Source organism: Mustela nivalis, assembly GCF_964662115.1.
Source record: "Mustela nivalis genome assembly, chromosome: 4".
In the NCBI taxonomy this organism is placed as follows: Eukaryota; Metazoa; Chordata; class Mammalia; order Carnivora; family Mustelidae; genus Mustela; species Mustela nivalis.
Window position 1 is genome coordinate 54936528 of NC_139023.1, and position 23320 is coordinate 54959847.

A 23320-nucleotide genomic window follows, 5' to 3' on the forward strand; every position below is an offset into this window, starting at 1 on the left:
TCATTTACCCAAGTTAGGATGCCTAAAGTGATTTCTCTTCTTGATACACTGCTTGGCATCCTAGTGAATGTAATCACTTGGAGTGTTTATGAAGGTTGAAGTGCCCATCTGTAAAAATATGCCCAACTCTGTCCTTCTATATGTGTATGCTAACTATGTGCAATATTACCAATAAGAGAAAATCATATTTAAAATAAGGACATGTAGGGGTGCCTAGGTGGCTCAGTTGGTTAAACATCAGACTCTTGTTTTCCACTCAGCTCATGATTTCAGGGTCCTGGGATGGCACCCCAAGTCAGACTCTGTGGTGAGCAGTGAGTCTGCTTGAGGATTCTCTCTCTCTCTCTCGCTCTCCACCCGTACCCCGCGCCCATGCGTGCTCCTCCCCCCCTCAAAAATAAGTAAAACCTTAAAAAATAAAATAAGAACAAGCCAAGGGCAGTTCTAATTTGAAATACAGGTCTATTTTCTGGGCAGAGATGGATAAAAGGGGTTTATTCCTTTGGCAATTATTTTTCACTTGTCTTAACATTTTACTTTGTTCACAGACATTTTCTTCCTAGTCTCATCCTCCCAAGACCATACCCTGTGCTCCTTCGACAAATCCTATATGATGTGCGTGTGTCATGAAGGGTAACCTTAGCAGGAAAATTGTGAGAGGGAGCTGTACACACACAGTAGAGCTACAGCCCCTTGTAAGTTTTAAATAGCACTGAATGCTAGATACTGGTCGCTCAGCCCTCAGCCAAGATACTAGGATCAAACTGTTTGTTTTGGAATTCAGAATTATTGAAGTTTTAGAAAGGTAACTCAGTGTGTATACATTGGATATGTTCCATGATTCTCCCAGGAGAAACGATGGGAGGCCCTTGGTATTCTAGCCTTATTATTCCTGCAGGAAAATATATCAGTAAACACAGCGAATGGGATAAAGATCATCAATTAACTGTTAGGTTTTGTAGCATAAATTAATTTTGAAGAAAACTTTCCATTTGGGGGCATTTTGGATTTCAGAATTCCAAAGGAGGGATTGGGAAGCTATAAGGTGTAGTTAAAAGAGGGTACAGTGTTTGTAATCTCATTTTCAAGCCATTGGCTGTCTTGGAAAAGAAAATCCTCTGGAGAAATCTGGAGGAAAGTCTTTCTGAGACTTCTCCCCACCATAACGCGCCTCAATGAAGCACACGAGAATCTGTGCCATTTAGATTCCGTGTCAGAGAACTCTCTCCCCTCTGCACCCCTGCCCCCTACCATGCCTCACCCTGTTTCCTTCCTTAGTTTGGAATCATAGTGATTTCAGAGTCTGTGTGGGTACCGTGGTGGGGGGCAGGGAGGAGAGGGGCCAATGAGTGGGTTTTCTATTTTGTTTTGTTTTGGGCTTATTGTTCTTTATTCCTTTTACAGAAGCCATATAAATTCGTGGAAAAATCAGATCCAAAAACAAGAAAAAGGGTTTTAAGTTCCTGACCACCCAAAGATATTGTCAACAACTTGCAATGTATCTTTCCAAATTTTTATTTTTCTAAGTGTTTAATGGTCTTTTTCAGCAAAATGAATAAATACTATGCACAATTCTGTAACAGAGGATGCTTAGGGAAGGCAACATTGTACACATGTGGAATCTATTTTCAGCAGGCAGAAATGAAGAACAGAAACATCTGTAATCCCACTGCTAATCTTTTGGGATGGGGCTTAAAAAAAAAAAAAAAAGTCTTACATTTTGTTTAGGCTTTGTGTCAACTTCTTGTGCTTGAGAACCCCACTCAGAACCTAAGCCTGGAGCTGCGGTGACCGGATCTTTGTCTTCTTTATAATGCAACATGCAGACTGAGGCACAGAGAAGATCGTGGCATGTTAGAGCTGGAAGGAAATGTAGAAGTGAGGCTGAATGGGCAACCCTCTCATTTAACAAAAACCCAGGGACTGTGCGTAGCCCATTGTCAGCAACGTTGGGTCCCGATGCCTGGGTTCCATGCCAGCTACTCCCCTGGACAAATCACTTTCCTGCTCTGAGCTTCAGCTTCATGAACTGAAATGGGGTCATACTTGTGCCTACTTCCTACGGCAACCTAAGGATGAAGTGAGCTGACTCACTTGGAGGGTGAAGCATAGAGCAATGGGTTTAGCTCTGCCTGCTGGTGACAGAACTGGAAGGGGGATCCGGACCTCTTTACTCCCAGCCCTGGGCTCTTTCCCTGACATCATCCTAGAAGCCTGGGGGAGCAGCGTGTGAGGGATGAGCTTTTGGAACCATGAGGTGGTAGGAAGGAGTGAAGACCACGAGAGAGCAGGCTGGTTATACTCACCCTCTCTCTTCCTTTAGAATAATCATTGCTGGGGTGAGCAGCTGTGAGAACAATCTTCCTTCTATAACTGAAGCTTGAACTGTAAGCGGAAGGTCATGTACCTCATGACTGTCTCAACAGAAGAATAGAGAGGGCCATGGCTGGGGATGCAAGGGAATATGGACTATGATTCTGGAAGGGAGTCATTGTGGAGGGTCTGAGGACATCCCTAAGGCAGAAACCTGCCCTGAGAAAACAGTCTTCCTGCCTAAATATGCGTAGGCTTTTTTTTTTTTTAAGATTTTATTTATTTATTTGACACACACAGAGCAAGACAGCGTAAGCGGAGGGAGCAGCAGGCAGAGGGAGAAGGAGAAGCAGGCTCCCCACTAAGCAGGGAGCTCCATGCAGGGCTGTACCCCAGGAATCATGACCTGAGCCCAAGGCAGACGCTTAACTGACTGAGCCACCCAGGTGCCCTTGGTGAGACTTTTTATGAAATTAAATGAAATCTGAAAAGCATGGTCACATGCTAGGCAATATATAGATTTCCTCATTAGTGCATGAACACTGAAGTTTAATATCAACTTGCTACTTGAAAGATGTAAAAAGACAATAAAATTTGGCTTAAGCTTGATTACTAAAGAAGTAGACATGGCACATTAACACAGATATGTCTGGCTGGAGGAAATATTAACTGCCCTTGTGTGGCTTGAAACACCCAGGCAAACATAAACACACACACACACACACACACACACCCCTATGTGTGTGCACATATATACACATCCATACACACCCGTGCATGTGCACACACCCACCCACCCATGCACACGCACACACAAACACTGCACAGCTATGCATGTGCGCACACACCCACGCACGTGCACACAAACCCATGCACACATACCCGTGCACATGCACACATATACATACCCAACACAAACCCATGCACACATACCCGTGCACATGCACACATATACACACCCATACATATGCACGCACACTTGCATGTACACACACACACACACACACACACTCACACATATTCTCTTAAAATTTCTTGGTGACCTGATGGATTAGCAAATTCATGGTGAGCTCATGATATATGATTTGCTAATCATATGAAATCCCTTTTCTTTGCTGAAAATCCTTCTGCTGTAAGATCCATCATCTTATATCTATTATTATTTTAAAATGAGGTTGTCACAAAAGAGAAGCCACGTTTGTAACAACCAGCCCTGTCTTCTAATCATATTTACGATTAGGTTTCAGGAAATCTTAAATGTTCTTTTAGCTGGGAGGATTCAAAGCACCCAAGCCTCTTGGAAGACTGTGATATATAACCTTAATTTACTTAAAAGAAAACCCTAATAGGGTCCAATAATTTGTGGCCTGATACTAATTTTTATGCAACACTAGGATGGCCATTCATCCTTTTCCCCAGGGAAGTTCTGGGGGGAAGGTGCAATGCCCTCTAAATCACAAATGGAATTAGCCTGCAAGCTGGAATGGTATTTTTGAAAGAAGAAAAAAAAAATTCCACACCATTTCTCTTCATTGCCGTCGTTGTTCAGAGGAGCTTGCTTGGTGATCCCAGGGGAGGAGAGAAAAGAATTTGGGGTTTAAATATAGTTTGGCATCAGTAAAAAGAGCAAAAGGAATCCAAGACTCAACTTTGGTTTATTAAAGAATTGGGGAGGAGCTGGAAACAGAGGAAAGAAGGGAGAGGCTGAACTTATTTACCTATTTGAATAAACGCCATCCACATTTAAAGAATCAAACCTGTTTTATCCCCTTTGCAGAAATTAATCCACTAGGGCCTTCAGAAATTCCCTCCTTAAGGGTGTTTTCTTGATATATTTGGAGTGGGTGATGGTGCAAATGGATAATTTATGAGAAAAAACCCCAAATGGAAAATAGGAAAACCCGGACCAGGCACCTTAACAGTGTCTCAAACTTCCGTGAATCAAATCTGAAATGGATATAGGAAAATATCTCCTTTCCCCTCTGAAAGAATGAATGCACACACAAACCTACTTCCTCCTTTACTGGGAGAGGAAGAAATCCCATTAAGGCCAAATTTCAGGTCCTTTCAAATCCGAGCTAGGAACCCAGCCCCACGCCCCGTGTGCGCCTGCGCTGTTGTTTTAAATGCCCCAGTGTGCTTCCAGGAGCTGGGTTCATGCCTGCCTTTTGGAAACGTGCACACACATCTAATCCAGCACTACAAAGCTGCCTGAGCCCTACCCCCAGGAGGCTCTGAGCTCCTGGCAGAATCTCAGCTTCTCGGAATAAGATGGAAATTTATTAGGAGGAAATTATTCCGGTGTCTTCAGAAATACAACATTCCTGATAAAAATCTTGCTCCTGACAGCAGACTAACAAGATACATTTGTTAGCGGTTTCTGTTCCTGGGAATTCGTGGTGAATGCGCTGCCCTTTTATTGCACCGTTTGAGGGCGATGCACGCAGTGACAGGCGCAATTCAAGCTTTTCATTTCGCAAACACTGGAGTCGGATGTTACGTGCCATGCACTCTAGCGATGGCGCTCTACAGGCCTTGCGCTCTTTGTAGCAAGGCAGTGTGGTGAAGCATGTTCAATTCCTCAGCACCGTTTACTGAGCACCTACTACGTGCTGGCAGCTGTATAATTGGCAGGCATTACAGGGTGGCCTAGTTCCCAGAACAGATCATTTCTTTATCAGTCCTGGACAAGTCACCCCGTATTTTTAATCTCAGTTTCCATTTTTGTCAAAGGAGGACTGGAGTAACTATGTCGTGTGTGTGTATTAAATGAGATTTGTAAAGTATTTTATGCAGTGCCTGACACATAGGTAGTTACATAATTGAAGGTGCAGAATAAATAATTACTATTTAAGGTTTATTGTTAAGATATAGCTTTTGCATCAGAGAACTCGTAACCTGACAGAAAAACAGATAGCTTCAGGTATTGGAAATCAGGCCACAGGGCCTTTGCATAGGCTTTGTGTCCCTAACTCATATAAGCCTCAAACTCATAAAGAAGCGTGTATGCGCTTTACTCACCTCCTAGAAAGCCTCTTAGAAAGCTGAGCTTATTTATTTCAGAAACTGTTGTTACAAGTTAGTTTTCCGATTTCCTAATTGTATATCAGAAGCTGCAATTAAGAAAGGCTAGAGCTTGCTTCAAGAAGACACAGAAGCAGCTGCAATAGAGGTGTCCTAGTCATCTAGAGAGCAAGGAAAGAGAGCAGTTATAGTAATCCGGCCAAAGAGTTCAGACACCAGAGATGTCTGGGAGTTGGGGTAGAAATTGATACAGTCTATATTATCCCTTGGTACATTAACCACATTTAAATACATGGATGTTACCTTACATAGTTACTTATGACCTTTAGTTACCAAAAGAAGAAGAAGAGGAAGAGGAAGGAGGAGGAGGAAGAAGAAGAGGTAGATGGAGAAGGAGAAGGAGAAGCCTTAAATCTGTTCAGGGTGTTTTGTTGAAGAAAACTGGGAATATATGATTTTCCAAGAAAAACTTCTGGCAAATGATAAGATGTTGAACTTTTGGCACTTTAAAAGGAAGCTTCACTATCTGGACAATTGGCTGATACACTTTTCTCGTTATCCACTCTGCTAGAGAGGTAAAATCTCCCAGCATTTGAGGCAGAGATAGATCCCCGATTTAAGTAGAGTTTATCACATTGTATTTTTCTGTTCTTTTCTTTTCTTGTTTTTTTGAATGGACACATTGATTTATTAGTGAGTAAATAACCTACTATATTGAGTCTAAATTATTTTAATTGGTTTTCAAAATACTGGACTAACTATCCTCTTCCAAATATATCTTTTCTTCCACAGCACAGTGCATAATTGCAAGGAAGAGAAAGGATGTGTGTTTCTACTAAGCTATAGTTAACAGAGCCTTCTAAAGACTTCCTGTAAATCTCAGACATAGTTACTGCATTTTTCAGAATCATGTGTTGGTTTTCTGTTCTTGCTGTAACAGCAGAACACAAACGTCATGGCTCAAAACAACACAGATTTTTTGTCTTATACTTCTGGAAGTCAGAAGTCTCAAATCCATTTTATCAGGTAAAAGTCAAGATGTTGGCTGGGCTGTTTCCTTCTGAAGGTTCTGAGGGGAGGATCGGTTTCCTTGCCCTTCCCCAGATTCCAGGGCCTTCTGCTTTCCTTGGCTCCTGGCCTCTCCATCCATCTTCAAAGCCAGCAGCAGGTGTCATCACCTTTCACTATCTCTCCTGCTTTCTTCCATTGTCACATGATCTTTGCCTTTTCTGTAGTCAAATCTGCCTCTGCCTCCCTCTTATAAGGACACTTGTGATGACATTTAGGACCCATCCAGAAAATCCAGAATAATCTCTCCATCTCCAGAGCCTCAACTTAATCATATCTGCAAAGTCCCTTTGTCATGTAAAATGATATTGCCATAGTCCCAGGGATTAAGACTTGGGTCTCTCCGGGGACCCTTATTTGGCCCTACTTCTGATCATAAAGAAGCATTCGTTGGGGGGAGACTTTTCCTCCCCTGATCTGACTTCCCTGTATCACCTTGATCTCCCTCTGACTTCCACCACCTCTCTATTCTAGCTGAGAAGGGACTTAATCTGATGGGCAAGTATGACAAGAGAAAGAGTCATCTTTATATCAGCCTGGCCCCTGCAGTAAACTTAGCCCTAAAGGCTGTGTCCCAAGTTTGGGGGTTGGGGTTGAGGGAGGCTGGAATCTCTTATATGAACTTCATTAGTAATGATAATATCATTCATGGTCCTAGTTTCATTGCTATTTTGTCATGTATCACAATTGATATCAGCCTCAGGGAAGAAGATGAGTGCTTTGTTCAGGAGAGCCCCTACAATAACACATGTTTCTTATTAAGATGAAAATAATACATATTTCATTAAATAGACTTCATAATCATGGTTATCTGTTCATCTCTCTCTCTCTCTCTCTTTCTCTCTCTCTCTCTATATATATATGCTTCATACTTGTCAACAGAGGCACCCCACTGTGTAAATGTACCCTGGTTTATTACATGAACCACCTGATCTGCTAAGATGCACCCAAGTGTCTACTATTATAAACAATAGTACAATCGCTTTGCTTTCACAGTTCCCAAGGAAATTTGTTAAATTGTTTAACTTCTCTAAAAAAACAGTTTTCTCAACTGTAAAATGGGGATAATAGAAGTATCTCCCTCTAAGTATTTTTTCTCTTTTTTTGGAACTAAAGCAGTTAATGAGTATAAAATGCTTATCACTGGTAGATAGCTCTATCAATAGCTATTAATTACTATTGTGTCATTTTTTTTAATGTTTTATTTATTTGAGAGAGAGAGAGCAAGAGAGCACAAACAGGGGTAAAGGCTGAGGGAGAAGCAGACTCCTTGCTGAGCAGGGAGCCAATGTGGGACTCAATCCCAGAACCCATGGAATCGTGACCTGAGCCAAAGACAGACGCTTAACCTACTGAGCCACCAGACGGCCCCTGTTGTTTCATTACTATTTTCGTTATTACTACCAGGCATCTTTTCACACTCTCTTTATTGACTCTTTTGGATAATTTCTGAGAAGTGAAATTACTGGATCAAAGAGTATGCACATTGAAATTTGGATTCATATTGTCAAATCTCCCTCTTTGGTATTTGAAAATACCAAGGTATTTGGTATGTGAAACTGTGTTTTTGAAACTGTGTTTCCATGCCCCTTCATCAATATTTGGTAATATTCAATCTTTGAAGTCTGATTAGGTAAGATATCTATCTCATTGTTTTAATTTCCATTTACTTGATTAATTCTGTGCTAACACTCTTTTTAGGAACATGGCCTTTTTTATTTATTCACTTAGGATTTGCATTTTTTAAGAAACTGAATCTCTTTTCTTATTGATCTATAGAAGCTCTTTACATATTAAATTTTTCTTACTGTTTTTAGTTCATCTATTTTTACAAATATTTTCTCACACTTTTTCTTTAGTCATCAAACCTTATTAATATTATATTTTCAATACTTCTAAGGCATTAACACTTTATAATGGCACATTCCTAAAAATTCTATGGTAATAAGAATATTCCAAATAATATTTTAAGAACCAGTAAGTATTTCAAGTAAATGTTGAGTTACTACACCTCCAAGAGTAGATGCATATAGTCTTTTCTCATTCATAAAAGATAAAAAATAAGTTAGTGGATAGATTGTCTTAATTTTTCGTATTCTCCTTTAACTCATTAACCTATTGCCTAGTGAGAACTAGTAAACAACAAAATTAATGAAGGATAGCATACTAAAGAGTACATTTGGAAATAGTCACGCTTAGGTAATTATTCTTTTTTCATAGATATACGCACTTATTGGAATGTTTTTACTTGGGATATTTACTTGAAATCTATATCTCTCTATATCTATCTAGTTAGCTGTCCTTATACCTCTTTATCCTTTTTAATATTCATATACAAATTTATTCAGTTAGCATTCATTGAGTTTATAAAACTAGGCCCATTTTTGTAACATATTGTTTTTCAGAGTGTAGTGGGTTGAATTGAGCCCTGGATTTCCCAATATTTTCTGCCACAAATACCCTCCTTTCCCTTGTTCTTTCATGGTGTGTCATTTCCCTGCCCTCCTCACCCGACTGCATTATAGGATTTCATTACTTGCTGCATGCATCAGAACCTTTCCAAGGAGACAGCAAACCTTTTGAGGGCAAGTGAATATCCTACTCATCAAAGCATCTCTGCAAATCCTAGGACAGTGATTTGTTCATGTGAAAGGCTCATTAAGAGTGTTCTCATTGGAGGGATGCCTGACTGGCTCAGTCGGAGGAGTGTGAAACTCTTGATCTCAGGGTTCTGAGTTCAATCCTAACATGGGATGTAGAGATCACTTAAATAAATAAAATAAAATAAGCTTTAAAAAAAATGTTCTCATTGAGTAAGCTGAAGATTAGGGGTCAGGTTCTGCTGTTAGCTGTGTGTTTCTTCAAAAGGAAATAATACTCAATATCCTGATCTGTGAAATAAATGGCTCAGATAGAGGACAGATGGGCCGATGGTGTCATTTGTCCTGCCAAAGCTGATGATGTGTAGTGGCTTCTTGGAGTGAAAGACGCAGCACAGAAACACACTGGCAGAGAAAGAAAAGGCCATTATTGAGTACCACTGTCTGCCATGAGGAGAGCCGACAGAAACACCATGCCACGGTTCCTTCTCCAGTGGGCTAGAACAACCCTATGGTTCTTTCTACCTGGACAATTCTATATCCCACATGATCTGTTTATTAATCACCCAGTTCCTTTCCTTTTATTTGAAACATTCTGAGCATATAGCATTATTCAAATTTGAAGTAGCTTTTTTTCCCTCCTTACTATTCTGAAACTCAGAGGGATTTATAGCCTGTGGAAAGTTGCCCATTTAAAGCCAGTGACACCAGATGGTCCCCAACCAAATATATAATTACTTCTGACTTGAGCTAACAAACCAAGCAATGAACTCATGAAAAGGTAATCGCGAGGCATTTGTGATTTTGACAATTTCAAAAATGACTTTGGTTTTTTTAGCAAATGAATAACTTTGGAATTTTCTTCAATAAAATGGGGATATACTTTTGGTTGTAGACTCAAAATGCATATAATCTAAAAGAATATTTTAAAACCCATAAATCTACCACCTCAAAGTAACTGCTATTAAGCATTCATGCTGCCATTTCAGACTTTTTTTCTACCGTTAAATGTTACATATAAGTAAATATAGGTTTTTGAAACAAAACCAGAATCATAGCATATATTCTATTTCATAATCTTCTTTCTTAACAATATATGATGAGCATCATTCTATCATTCTGTCAATAAATATGGATCGATTAAATTATTTTAAATATTTAGCATGATATTTCATGCTATTATATTAGAACTTTGAGAATACCTGCAAAATAGCCACCATCCTTGCTACCTGAGTTCTGAACTATTTGAGATATAAGTATTACCTTCATCTTTGATGAAGCTGATATTAGACACAGCAGTGAGTAGCTGAAGATTGCTTTCCTAATACAGAACATTACAGCTTTATCCTCTCCTACCAGCCCCAGGCAGTGCTGGGCAGGCAGGTCCCGCTCCTACGAAGGACCCCTGTGGGCCTCTCATTCCCAAGAGATTGGAGAGAGGAACTATGCTAAGCACGCCAAGTTTATTCTTCCAAACTCACCAATTATAAAAGTCACCCCCACCTTTCCTATGGAAGACTGAAATGGGCAATGGAGTTAGAGATGACTGTGTTAGTGGACTTTCCTCCACATCAAAGGAAACATCAGAAACGGGGAAGAGCTCCCCCAAGGTATGGATGTACATAATTTATGGGACCTTAATTTGTGAGACCTTTGGCTTATTTCCAATCATTCCATTAGATCACAAATTATTTTGTCTGGACATGATTATTGTCCCCCACAGGTCCAGAAAGGGATGCTAGGGGAAGTTCCCTGTTTTATCTGGGAATACGTGAGCAGGGCTAGACCTACACTTTGAATTCAAGTTCTCCCGACTCCAAAGTCCAAAATCCCACAACTACAAGCTGATTCAGAGATTACCCAGGCCAGTCCTTCAGGCAGCTTTGGGAAAGGCTTGGCAGTTAAGTGTGGAACTTGCCGGGTCTTAACTACAGACATAGAACAACCAGAACCTTAACCAAGGTTGTGTAAAACAAATGCAGGGCGGTCTGGTGCAGACCAGGTGCACACATGCTGCAGGTAAACGATCCCAGCGGAAAGAAATTAACTAGACAAGATTCTGTGAAAAGAGAACTTGTGCTCCTTGCTGCTAGCATCTGTAAACACCCACGTCTGTCCTCGAAACTTCTCTCTATAGGACTGCCCTGCTTCACTTCGACTGACAGTGACCATGCCTTATCTTCACTTCCTGGAATATGACAAGAGAAATTACAGACATGTGTCTTCGGAGCCCAAGTCCCAGAGGCTTTTTATTGGAGACTTTGTCATAAACTATAAAGCAGAGAAAGCAGCGCCCAGGTGTCAGTGATGAAATTCAGATGGCAGGGGTTGGCAGCCTTCTCCAGACACCACACGTCTGATCTGAAGGCGGATGTTTCATTGACAGCAGGTCCTTCTGGTGTGTCACATCCCACACTAACGGATCACTCTCGTTTTCTAGTTTCGGGCGTAATGGTCTGCCGTGTGTGAGTAGTTTTTTCTTCTCTTTGTATCTCAAAGCGCTGCTACTCACTGGGCCTTGAGATATAGTCACAATCTTGCTTTTTTGTTAAATGTGTGATGTACTTCCTTTAGATGTGGACTTCTATGATGCTGTAGATAATTCTTTGTCCAAGCAAATGTTGGGCTGGTTTGTTTGGTGGCAAGTCTTGATTCAGTGCTGGTGGTTTGAAAAACAAGACTGCCCTATAGAGGGGCGCTCTAGTTCAGAAGAGACTGTAAAAGAAATGAGCAGGGCCACGGGAGTGGGAATGCCAGAGAACTCACGCATTCCACTACGTATTCCTTCTAGTCTCTAGGCAATAGGCACTTAGCAAACGGGATGCTCTGATTCAGGAACTGCTTTGTGTAATGCGCTTGGATGCTACAAAAAGGAACAAAACATATTCCCTGTTCTCCAAGGGCTTAAAAATGAGATACATATACAGCTAGTAATTGAAACAATGTGTGATATGCATGTAATGGGACAGCTTGTTAATTTGTATTTTGTATTTAAGATGTTAAATTGTATTTTGTTTTCAGTCTGTTTCCCCCCTTCCTAGGGTTTCCTGAATGCTCTATACACTCTCTTGTCCCAGGGAAGTGTTGTACTGAAGAGAGAGAAGTAGGCTATACACCATGTATTGGCCAACGCTGCCTGTGTGTCATTGGGCATGAGGCTAAACCTAATTAACCTCTTAAATTATCTGATGAATGTTTAGTTTTAACAATATTTATTAAGCACCACCTTAAAGCCTTATTATGATGGTAGTAGTTGTCACTGGTATTGACAACTGGAGATGAGTAAACTGAGGCCCAGGGTTTAAGAAACTTGTCCCCATTCTCACTACTGAAGTAGTGGCAGGAATAGGATTTAAATCCCACTCTTATCTCCATTGTAGCCACTTGCCATGGATAGAAGTGTTGGAGGGTGGGATTGAAAGCAGTTCTTTGCATCTGGTGAAGAATCAGTCAAGCTACTGTTCTATGTATGAGGACTCTATAGCCTAAGGACTTGAGCAACTCACTGAGGGCTCAGCAATGAGCAAAGGGAAGGCCCTTTGCTGGTGTAGCAAAAATAAGGGGATTGACTGGTCTTGAGTTGGAGCTTACCTCCATCTTGAACTACTGTATAATTTTGGATCAGTTATTTCCCTCTCTGGTCTCACACTTCCTTTTTCCATTGAGGACATCGATCTGACAAACTCTCAGATCTCTGCCAGGTGAAAGTGAATTAAAAAGAGAGTTTAAATCAATTCTGTAAGAAGAAAGAAGAATTGCAGTTCTCAAATGTAGACTTTAGAAGGATGGATGAGCTTAAGTCTTCAGTGTCAGAAAGGACACATTCCTTTACAGACATATTTGCTGACATGTATTCTTTCAAGACAGTACCCAACATGTTATGCATGCCCTTACTGGTTGACTACAGTTCATATTATAGGAGCTGAGATTTAAGTCACATTTTTAAAAAACATGTGGCTCAAATTAAAGTTAAATATTGAATTAATTATTGGAGGAAAATCAGGAATCTCTGGTCTACTGATTCTCAAAATTAGGCAAATGTTCACCCATTCTGATACAAAAATAATTTTTTTCCCAAAGTGTATTTTATGATGTGCTTGTCTTTAGGGTCTTATGTGATAAAAAGATTTATGTTCACATAAGTTTAGCAAATATTCATGCCATACCTCGTCTTAGAGATTCAGTTTTTACTTTTGCACATCAAAGGCCCTGAGAAGTCCTGCAATAAGTAAATCCATTTAACTTCATCTCAGAATTTCCACCATCACCCCCTCTTCTCTAAAAAGGTGATATTTAAATGCAGATTAATCTGTAGTCATTTTTCTTGTTCAAAGGATGCTGATTATCAAAATACATATTTTTAGAATATGCAAATAAAAAGTTTAAAACTGAGAAAAATCTAAAAAATAAAAATTGTACTATTTATTTACCTACATGGAGTCAATTCCTTGAAGTAGTAAGTTAAATATAGCTAATCCAGGAAGACAAAAATTGGATTATTAATTTCCAAAAGTTCAGTTTGTTGTTATAACATTTAAGCATTGTAAGTGCAAGGATACCCCTTCCCCTTTAAATATTTGGAGATAAATATGTTATTTTATTTCATTTTCATTTGGTGAACATTTTAAAAGCAATATTTGGAATTCTATTTTTAGGTTCATTATTTGTTTAGTGCTCTTTTGCAATCATTTTCCTGCTTTCATACAGCACTTTATAATCTAAAAACATCGAATTGCTTTCAAAGATATATTATTTCCTTCTTCTGGAAAATAATATTAGGGCACCTGGGTGGCTCAGTCATTAAGCCCCTGCCTTTAGCTCGGGTCATGATCCCAGAGTCCTGGGATCAGGGCCCACACTGGGCTCCCTGCTTGACTGGAAGCCTGCTTCTCTCTCTCCAACTCCCTCTGCTTGTGTTCCCTCTCTCACTTTGTCTCTCTCTCTGTCAAATAAACAAATAAAATCTTAAAAAAAAAGAAAAGAAAAATAATATCAGACAATGCTAGAGATAGAGGATCTAAGTCCATATATTCTCACAGACTTCTACTTTCTAAGAAGGGTGATCTTTTGAGTTGAGGAAAATGGGGAAATATCTTTCTGTGTACATACACAGAAATATATATACTTATCTCCAGGGTCTTTTGTGATGAAAGGTTTATGTTCATGTAAATTTAGCAAATAATCATTCATGCCAGACCTCTTGTTAGAGATTCAGTGTATGCATTAATACACCAAAGGCCCTGAGAAGTCCTGCAAAATACACACACACACACACACACACACACACACACAGTATATACTATATATAATATAGTATAGTATAATATATACTATTATATATAATAATATATACTATATATATTGCAGAACTGCTCAATATTATATACTATATACTATATGTAATATATATGTAATATATATACTATACTTTAGTTTATGTTACTAAACTATACTAAAGTATAGTATATATATTACATACAGTATTGTATAATATATATAGTAATATCCTATAATCTGAAGTATTACCCAAATATTAAGATGAGTCCTTATATTAATCTAGAAAGTTGGTGGTCCTAGACATATATGAGATTCTTTCCTGTATAATTGCTAAGCATTCAGTATACAAAGCGTATGATTCCCAATTTCATGTTCTTTCAAATCTACTGAAACATTTCCCTTCCATGTCATCTCAAATTTTGCTTCTTAATGATTTCTGCTGATGCCCTACCATCTAAGAAATCCTGTCTTCCCTAGTTCTCAAATTTACTGAGACAGATGGTTCTCAAGAGTTTTGAAGTAGTATCTCCAGCAGCATATCTAAACTGGACATATCTTCTGTCCCTTGAAATTTGCTCTTCTCCCTGTTTCCTTTATAAATAAGTTGCACCGTTGTTCACCAGGAATCCACTATTCACAGACTATTTACCCAAGTGAGCATTCTGAAGAGTATCTTTAGTTCCTTTGTACCCCTTGCCATCCCCAATAATCAGTTACCTGCTAATATCTTCCAAATTGATTCCTTGATTCCATTCACTTATCGATTGAAACATGTCTCCCTTAAAAACATGTGTTCAGGCCCTAAACCTCAGTGTCTTTTTTAGAAATAAGGTCTTTGCAGATGCAATCAGTTAAGATGAGGTCATCCTGGATTAGGGTGGGCCTTAAGGCAATGATTGGTGTTCTTCTAAAAAAGAGAGAAGTTTGTGGACAGAAAAAAAGATGCACTGGGAGAATGCCACGAGGCAGAGGTTGGAATTTACATGCCAAAGAACACCAAACATTACAGCCAATCACCAGAAGCCAGGCAGCAGTAAGGAACAGCCTCCCTGAGAGGCTTCAGAGAGACAGAATGACTCTGACAGTTGCTTGATTTCATACATCTAGCCTCTAGAACTGTGAGAGAATCTATTTCTGCTGTTTTAAGCCACAAAACATGTGATGCTGTGTTATGGCAGCCCTAGGAAACTAATACGCATGCCAGGATCATTTTCCTGAATCAGGCTCCCATGAGCTCCTCCCTGGATGGCTGGCTAGAAGCGCTTCCTACAGATCTGCCTGCTCCCACCCTGCCTCTGGGCTTCCCAGGCAAGTTCCATTCTGCACATGGTACCTGAGGGATCCCACTAGAATGCATGGAGTCCATGTTCCTTTTCTGGTTAAAATTCAGTTCTGTTAAGAAAGAGCCTCCACACTTTCTGACCTAGCTTCTTGGTTCCCTGCCCCTCTGACTTAGCTCGCTCTCTGTCCTGGGCTTGCAAGACACACCCACTCCCTTAATTGAGGGCAGTTGTCTTCTCTACGAGCTTCCAGAAGACTCCTCACTGACTCACTGTTCTTTCACATGATATTAGAGTCGCCAGTTTGTTTCTCTTCACTAGACAAGAAAGTCCATGAAGAGAAGTCCTCGGTCAGTCTTCATCACTGCTGTTTTCCTGGTCAAAGCACAGATACATGAATGCTCACTCTACTAACTAATGCATCACTGTCTGAGGTAGGGCTGTGCAAACAGAGCCTTGGTGTTTGCATGAACTCTCAGGGGAAGTGCCATGGAATTGTTAGCATTATAGTGATCCTAGAATAGCCTGTATTTGTTGCCAGGACTGAAACATCTTCACAACAGCTCTTTGAGGGGGGTTGCTTTCTCATGCCCCTTTGCAGATGGAGCAACTCAGGCACAAGAGGGTTAAAGAAACCTGCCTACGGTCATACCACTAGACAGTCCCTGGACCCAGGCAGTTGGAGTTGACACTTCACACTGATCTCCATTTTCCCAGGATACTTTGGGTCAAAATATTCAAATCTGTTTTGGACCACGTTATCAGAAGATCATATATCTTTATTTTTGTTGTTTGTGTATAAAGAAACAGATATTGTCCATATACCTTCTACACAATGCTTTCCTGAAGCCTAGATAACAAAGTGCAAGGTCTGGCTTAATCTTCACTCAGTATCATTAAGAGAGTACCTCCTTTGCCCCCGGCACTATGACAGGCACCTGACAGACAGACAGTATTACAACCAGACACTGGCTTCAGGAGCTCACAGTCAGACAGGAAGATAGGCAAATAGAAAATACTGTAGTTCAGTGTGATTAATACAATCAGGGATTCATATCCAAGGTAAAGAGGTGGTCCTGGGAGGGCTGGGCTCATTCAATCTGGAAAAGCTTCTGGCTGTTGAGTTGTTCTGGTGGTAGAATGTTTTCCCAGGGCAAAAAGACTTGGGAGATACTATAGTGTTTTCTTTTTCTTTTGTTGTTAATTCTAAGCAGTTCAGTACTATCAGAACAGAACAAAGAGGGCAGAGAACAAGCACAGGGGAAAAGGCTGAAGCCAGAAAATAATGGGATATCAATATTGTTCTATGAAACTGGGATTTGACCACCGCAGTGTTATAATTACCAAAAAATTTAATGAAGAGGAGAGACATAAAGAGTTTTGTTTTAAAAAGGTCATGTGGGTTGTCTCTTTGCATTATAAAAAGCGTGCTATGTTTATATTACATGCACATATATGTATTTCTTCTGTGTATGCATTTTCATGTGGTTATTTACATGTATACACATAGGCATGTATTTCTACTACTATCAGTTGAACTGTATGGTATTACCATTTTTATAGGTCAAAAAACATGGCCCAATACCACAATTTCACAGTTGGGCCTACAATTTATAGTGTGGTGGATTGTATAATCAAAAGCTTTAAGTTTGAATCTCATTGTCTTGGTTTGAGTTCCTTAGAACCAGACTCTGACACATGACTCAAAGTCAAGGAGTTTACTTGGCAAGTGAAGGGAATGCTAGCTGGGGAATATGACATAGACACAGGAAGACCAACAAAGGGTATATTATCAAGCCAGTTGAATGACAAGCAATAAAAGCTTGATCTCACTGAGGATACGCTGAAACACAGATGCTCTTCTCAGAGGTTTTATACCTAAGGGTAAGGAAGGAGCTGAGGTATTTATACTCCTATTCCCATCAGTAATCCGTTGAGGCTGTTCCCAGGGCTTGTTAATTTCAGGCACTTCTTTCTGAGAGACAGACTTTCCAAGGTTCAGAGAAGAGCCAGCCCCCCATGAATGAGGACCAGATGCTGGCAGTTGGAAGTCAGCCAGGCTACATTAAAATGGAGAGACCCCAAGAGCCATCACACCCACTCTTACCTGTTACCAGCTGAACAGCTCTGACCTAATCCCTTAATTTCTTGAGGCTCATTGTTCTTATGAGCAAAATGAGGATGATAGCTACTTCACCTGAATTGTGTCCCTCCAAATTCATAATGTGACTGTATTTGGAAATAAGGTTTTTAAAGAGATAATCAAGGTAAAAAGAGATCATATGGTGGGGTGAGGGTTTAATCTGATATGACTGCCTTCTTTATAAGAAGAGATTAGGACTCAGAGACATGAAGAGGGGTGACCACGTGAAAATACAGAGGAAGACAGCCATCAACAAACCAAAAAGAAAGTCCTTAAAGGAAATGAAACCTGCTGATACCTTGATTTCAGTCTTTCAGCCTCCAGAATTGCAAGGAAATTAATTTCTATTGTTGAAGCTCTCTGACCTATGACACTTTGTGGCAGTAGCCTCTAGTGTCCTTGCGGGGGAGAGGGGGATGAATATATTTTACTAATCGTTTCCTGTGATTTAGACAAATACTACTAATATAGTATATTTTGAGTTCATAAGCACCAGAATACATAGCCTTCTCAAAATCTGAGAAACAATTTCACTTTTCACTTAGCCCTTCTTATGACTGAGCTTTCAGCCAGAGAAGTCCTCTAGGTAAGTTGTGTGAACCGAGAACACTGAACTTCATGGGATAAGCTCTTAGAATTGGGAAGTAAGATATGCCTATCCACAGTGTTCCTTCCAGGCAAAAACAGCTCACTTATTGCTAATAGTATTTCTGCTGTTTCATCCAAGGAGGATGTCAGAGACAGGGTCACTTGTGTGGCCTGTAGAGAAAGCTAGCGCCGTTTCCATGGTGTCACATGAAGAATTCTGGATTGCTACCGTAGCAAGAGATGTTCAGACCGCAAGGATAGCTGACTGCCCTGCCTTGATGCCAAGCAAAGATGCATTCAGGTTTCTCAGGATGATCAAAAAGAGTCCTGAGTCACACAGGTTCACCCCTGGCAGAAAGACCAGGTAGGTGTGTTCTTGGACCTTAAAATACCTCCCTTGCTAATGTCTGAAATGCCACTGCTAACAGCACATTCCTTTGTGTTAGGTATTTCTCCTCTTTCTTTCTTTAAATTGGAGTATAATTATATGGGGTAAAATATACAGATATGAAGTATAGAATTTGATGGGTTTTGACAAATGTATACACCTGGGTAACCAATAGCCTACTCAAAATAATAGAACAATTCTGTCACCCCAGAAAGTTCCCTCCTACCCTTTTCCATTCATCTTCCCCTGACAACCATTGTTCTCATTTTTATACCTACAGATCAATTTTGCCCGATCTTAGAATTCTTAACAAAATCATACAATATGTATTCTTTTGTGTAAGGCTTTTAAAACTGAACACAGTGTTTTTAAGATTCATTTATGTTGATGCATATAACAGTAGTTTGTTCTTTTTAATGCTGAGTAATATTCCATAGTATCATATGTTACCATTTCTTTGTTTTCCTGTTGGTGGACTTTTGAGTTGTTTCTTTTCTTTTCCTTTCTTTTTTGCTATTATGAATAAAGCTGCAATGAACTTTCTTGCACAGATCCTTTTGAGGACACATGTTTTCATTCTCTCAGGGAAAGTTAATTGGAATAATGTTTCACAAAAGAAGATACACAAATGCCAAAAAAACACATATGATGAAATTCAACACCTTTAGTCCATCAAGGAGATGCAAATTAAAATCACTATGAGATACCTTTACATCTTGTTAGTATGTCTACATTTTGCAAATACTCTATTAGAATGGGCAAATTAATTTGGAAAGAGTGTTCTTTTAAATTTGTAATGTTTTTGTTAGGAAAGTTTGAAATGCACAATAGTAGAAAGATAGTATAATGAATTATCACCTACTCATCCCACAGATTCAACAATTATCAACAGTTTGCCTCAATTACTCTGTGTCATTTTTCAACAACAATCAATTCTTTAATTCTACAACGCCGACTGAGTGACTTCAATTCAATTCTGATACTATCTACCTGGAGTAAGTACAGACCCTGCAAGTCAAAGACTCAATCCAATGGTTAACCATTGGTGATGGAACTCAATTTCCAGCCCTTTTTCCCTTCCCAAAGTTGGGAGTGGGCTGAACGTTCTAACCCTTTCATCATATGGTTGATTTCTCTGGTGACCAGTCCCCATTCTGAAGCCATCTAGGGACACCACCATGAATCACCTCACTAACATAAATTCAGGTGGGGTTGAAAGGGTTTCCTTTTGTGAAGAACAATCCTATCATTCTAGAGTTTCCAAAAATTTTAGGAGCACTTCTCCAGAAACAGGAGACAAAGACCAAACATATATTTATTGTACTGTGTACCCCAACTATGTCTTATTTGTATATTTATCAATTGTTCTATTTATTCATTTTGCTCTAGTATTTTAAAAAGAATCCTTTACATCACATTATTTTACCCTTACATAACATTTTACACACAATTAAAATACTGTTTTCCTACTTACTGAACATTAATAATTTAGTATCATGTAATTCTCTCTCCCTACTCAGAATTCCCTAACCACCCCAAAACCTCTTATAATAGGTTTGCACATTGCATCTGGTTGTATTTTTGAGTCTTCTTTCTTCTAGAAGAGTACCTCTCTTATCTCCCTTCTTTTCCATGTCATTGATTTACTAAAGAAAACAGGTCAGCTGTCCAAAGAATCCACATTATGTTTTTTTCTTGATAGTATCATGTTACTTTCTCTTGATCTCAGTCTTTTCTTTAAACAAGAAGATTGAGCTAAAAGACTCAGGTTTATATGCAATATTTTTTTTTTAAAGATTTTATTTATTTGTCAGAGAGAGAGAGGGGAGAGAGCGAGCACAGGCAGACAGAATGGCAGGCAGAGGCAGAGGGAGAAGCAGGCTCCCCGCCGAGCAAGGAGACCGATGTGGGACTCGATCCCAGCACGCTGGGATCATGACCTGAGCCGAAGGCAGCGGCTTAACCCACTGAGCCACCCAGGTGTCCCTATATGTAATATTTTTAAAGCAAAGATGCTTTATAAGTGGTGTCATGTTTTTGGAAAGCATTTTATTTTTATTTTTTAATTTTTATTTTTTAGGGTCTACTATGCTTTTTATTTCTGGAAATTGCAACAGTAAATACCGTATGTCATAGTCTTGCCATTAAAGATCCTATAGCCTCTTGGGTGAGAAAGGTATTGTGGGAGAAGAAAAAGAATTTCCCCTCTACCCTTCCAGGTTCTTAGCTGAGACACTCCTGCAATAAAAAGACAGATTAGCAGAAGAAAAACAAACAGGTCCCATAACATGTTTATCTCCTATTTACATGGGAGATATGCAGGAAAAGCAGTAAGTGTCTGAAATGGCCTGGGGCCATCATGGTAAAAATCATCTTCTACAAAAGCAAACACATTGTGTTGAGGATTGGGACACCACTTATAGGAGGTTACCAGAGAGCACAGTAAACAGAGTATCATTGTACTGAAGGTTTAGGCCCTTGAAATCTGCATTGGTAAGAGTTTCAGAGATTCGGCCATCCCTCTTCCTGGTGCAGTGAGGGAGATGCCCTATGGATGGAGATTTTCTTATTACGCATACATGTCTCTTATAAAAGGTGACTTCTATCTGGTTATCAGAGCTTCCGCTGTGTCTGTAATTTCTTAAAAACAAACTTAGCTTAAAATAATCCTTATGCCAAAGAGGCGTATTTGGAGGTGGCAAATTCTGATCCCCTCTGGCATATAAACCAATCAATATAATTGTATAAAGGCCATGGAGGATTGGGTGTGGATATAAATTCTGAAATAGCATCAAGGCTGTAGAGAAAGTGAGAAGTGAACTGGTTCTGGAGGAAAATGTAGATTTTGCTGGTTAAAAGAAAGAATGTGGAGAAGTGTCTTCCTTTTCCTGGACAGCTGAGGGATGCATCAGTCCCAGCTGCCTGATGTCCAGCCATGGCTGACTTCCTCAGGCCCTTTTTGCATATGAATGTTTGGAGGAGTAACTGTAGCACATGCATGCTCAAAGGAATCAAGGGCAGGTCCCTAGTTCTGGAAGACTGTAAGAGTGATTCAAAGGAAAAACAAAACAACAACAACAAAAAACACTGCTTGGAAGTGCTAGAGCAGAGAGAGGACAACCAAATCTCACCTCACTGCAAAGCTGGGGTCCCTGATTCATTCTTCTTAGCTGCATATGGAGTCCAGAGACCAGATAGATGTAAGACCATTACAGAATAGTGTCTCCCAGCTCTTGTTCGTACACAATTCCATCAAGGTGAGACTTAGGTACCACTTTTCAAAAAAAAATTTCCAGGTGATTTTAATGCAACTGAGTTTGGAAATGGAGGAGAAGGGGTGGAAACAACCCTGCCCTCTCCCAAACAAGAACTTTTCCTCTACTGTCTTGTGTTCAGTAGCTGGGGTCTAGGAATTAAACCAAGAAAAGACAGATTAACAGGAGAAAAGGTTAATTTTACAGGCATATGGAGGCTTCACAGAATAGAAGTAAAAGCCCCAAAGAAGTGGTTAGACCCAGGGGCTAATATACCACCTTAACAAAGAGTAATAAGGCATCATCTTAACAAAGAGTAATAAGACATGGAGGAGAGTACAGGACAGCACGGACTGGCGCTTCAGGGAGGGAACTAAGGTATGGGAAGGGGACTGAGAAAGTAAGGTGAATAAGAGTTGATTAGTAAAGTTGGTTATGCAGATTAAAGTCCTCTCAGACGGTAAAAGCTATCTCCCAGGGGAGGACACCTATACAAATGTAAATTTTCTTCTCAAAAGGGAATTTTATGCCCTGCGTTTAGGTAGAAAGAGAGAGGCAGAGAGCTCCTCCTGTGTTTGCTGTTCCTTGATTGCCTTCAGCTCAAAATAAGTCTAATGCCAAAGTGGCATATTTTGGGATGTCATATTCTGATCTCCACAAACAAGGACGCCAACACAAGAAAGGAAAAAAAATCAAGCTAGATGGGCAGGCAAGGAGGAGGTGGGCCAATGCTAAGATAGGCACGGAACTTCTCAGCAGCCAAGTAGGAGTTAGGAGGAGACCTCTCTACTTTTGAATCAGAATCCCTTTTACCGATCACACATGATTACAGAGGTATGACTGCTATGGCAATAAAGAGATCCCAGATAGCAAAAGTCAGGAGGAAGAATCAAATTTGCAGCATGGTGTTGACGGCGTTGGCCTAGAGACCAGAGCAGCTAGCAAAGTGAGTGTTCAGAAGCACCTAGCTACAACGGGAGGCCCTGAATTCTTCTCTTGGAGCCCTCTGGCATCCTCAGTCCTGGTACCCTTTATGGAGAGCTCTGGCTGTACATTCAGAATTTGCTTGGAATTTCTAGTAGGCAACAAAGAGCCTGTGCTCTGTAGGAAAGTAAATGATTAAAACACACACACACACACACACACACACAAACAGCCTAAGTTGCAATCTACCAGGAGTTTAGGACACTCAGGGAGGAAACATTTACCAATTATGATGTGGGAGTGTGGCTTCTGCTGGACTCTACTGAAGCAAGAGGTGTGGTTTTTTTTTTTCCCCCTGAGAGACTGGGGACACCATATGTTAGTATTATGAACTCTAAAGGGTGTTTTTCCATAAACTCTTACCAGTAAACTAAGTGGGTGTGAAATATCCGGAGTTATTC